The sequence below is a fragment of the Malania oleifera genome, chromosome 4 (genome assembly GCF_029873635.1).
Source record: "Malania oleifera isolate guangnan ecotype guangnan chromosome 4, ASM2987363v1, whole genome shotgun sequence".
NCBI classification, from domain to species: Eukaryota; Viridiplantae; Streptophyta; class Magnoliopsida; order Santalales; family Ximeniaceae; genus Malania; species Malania oleifera.
In genome coordinates, this window is record NC_080420.1 from 98536341 (window position 1) to 98538803 (window position 2463).

Sequence of the window (2463 nt, forward strand, 5' to 3'; positions counted from 1 at the left end):
AAGATATCCAAATAGTGTAATTAAAATATCTCAATAATGATTTTCTCAAAAAATCTAGTGCAAGAGATATTTGTAATATAAGCTTGTCAAAATAGTTTTCGCAAGAACACAATATAAGATAAGTTTAATGAGTCTTGCAATAATAGTGCAAAGACTCACTAGCTAAAAGTTTTACCCACTCAATGAGTTTATTAATTAAACCGCCGAGGGGGGGGACTTTCTTTATTTATTATTTTTTTAATATTATTTTAGCTTCTTTGGAGAAAACTATAAAAAGAACAATAAAAAAGAGAAAATTAGAAGAAAATTTGAAAAATATTTTTTACTTGACTTTCATTATTTGTCTTTTCGTTATTTAAAATTTGAGAGATATGGAAAATTACAAAAAAAAAAAATAGAAAAAATCAGGAAAAATATTTTTGAGACATAAAAATCATTTTTTTTAAACTTTTCATCCCGAATTGGATCCAAAACCTCCCGAAGTAATGTGTTCATACATAGAAAACCCTATGAAATTTCAAAATGTTGGGAGTGTATTTTGTAATATATTTTCTCGGTTTTCCATTCCCTATGATTGTAATAAAAGGGTATGGTATACTTCACCCCAAATACATATAATACTACAATATATATAATACATATTTACTTTACTATGTATTTGTTATCTCTATATTACTCATCTTTTCATTTTCTCAGTATTTCACATCACATAATTCACTTTCACATTTTGCATTACTCTGATTTCATGCACGTGAATCTCACTTCCACATTTCACATTCGTAGTTCACATTACTCTGATTTCATACTACTCTGTATTCACAACTGCATTCACATATTTTGTTCTCATATTATTCACTGGTTAAATTAAACAATTATGCGTTTAGAATTCACTACCGGATGGATAATCACTGTCATGCTTCCCCCCATGACGAGTTGTGCGGCCTGAAGGTTCGACTTAACCCTAGTCAGCCCACCAGAGTTAAATCAGAAAAACAACCTCTTCAGTCTGTAAGTCAAATTGACTTTCCCACACTGGTCTGGACTCCAGGGGGAACTCTACCCTACACAGCACAATCGATCATCCCATCTCCACACTTTTCATGAGACGTGTGGGTGCACTAGCTCTTCAAAAATCACGCGTAACAGTACTGTGCATAACATGAAACCACAATCCACCGGAGTTCTCGAACCATAACTTGCAATTTAACATTCACATTCAACTCTGATTTAACAGTCACACACAATAAATATTCTCAACGTATTTCAGCATTTCCAACATCTCATAAATATATATATATATATATATATATATGTATCATAATTCATAGCAATATATTCTTTTTACTCATGCCACACGATTTAAAATAATACACATATTTATACATTTACTAAAAATACGCCAACCCACATTCATCATTCACATTACTGAAAATACACATTTAATTATCTCCACAATTATCCAGAAAATCCATTACTTTCATCATTCCATTTTCGTTAATAATAACTAATAACAAGGCCCTAAGCTCAAAATCACAGTTCAAATGGTTGGTTTTTCTAAAATTTGCATAATAAATATATACTTACACATATTATTTTTCCATTTTAACCGGTAAATTCACAAAATTACTGGTTTAATCTATTCCCTTTACCTGGTTTCTTAAATTACGCCTGCAAGGACCCCAAAACGATGCTTGCGGTACTCACCCGAACCCTGATTCAATAACCCTAGTTTAATCAAATCAACCCTAAATAAAATACTATTTTAACATTTCTTAAGCCCATAAATTCCAAATAAACAATTAAACTCCCAAAAATAACCAATTTTCTTAATTCCCTATATCTCACCCTCACTTTGGAGTGGTGCCTAGGGCCCCCAAATTGAAAATTTGCTCTGACCAAAATGATGACAACCAGATTAGGACCCCGTGGTGGTGCCCGATCATCGATTTAGTTGAAGATTTAAGGAGAAATTGAGGAAAGAGAGGGAGTATACCTTACCCCAAGAATGGTGCCTACATCGCTCCCATAACAAATCCACTCCGATAGGAATGTCAGTGGCGGAGATTGGAACCCAACGGCATCTTCCGTTTTTTGATCGGCCGAATATTTGCCAAGAAGGAATTAAATCCCTCAAATATATATATATATATATATATATATATATCATATTATATTATTTAATTTTAATTTTATTTATTTAATTTTTTATTTTTAAAATTTTTAAGATAACTACATTAACAGCTAAGGAAAAGTTAGCAATATTGAAAAGCTCTCTCTTTTAGAAGAGATTAATTGGAGGCAGGAGTCTAGGGTGCTACATTTGAAGGAGGGAGAAGCAAATACCAATTTTTTCCATAGAATGGCTAATTCTAATAGAAAAAAAATAATAATATTGAGAGTGTAGAAACTCGAACCTGAAAAATAAAAGAAAATAAATTTAAAAGAGAGAAATAAAGGAAAACA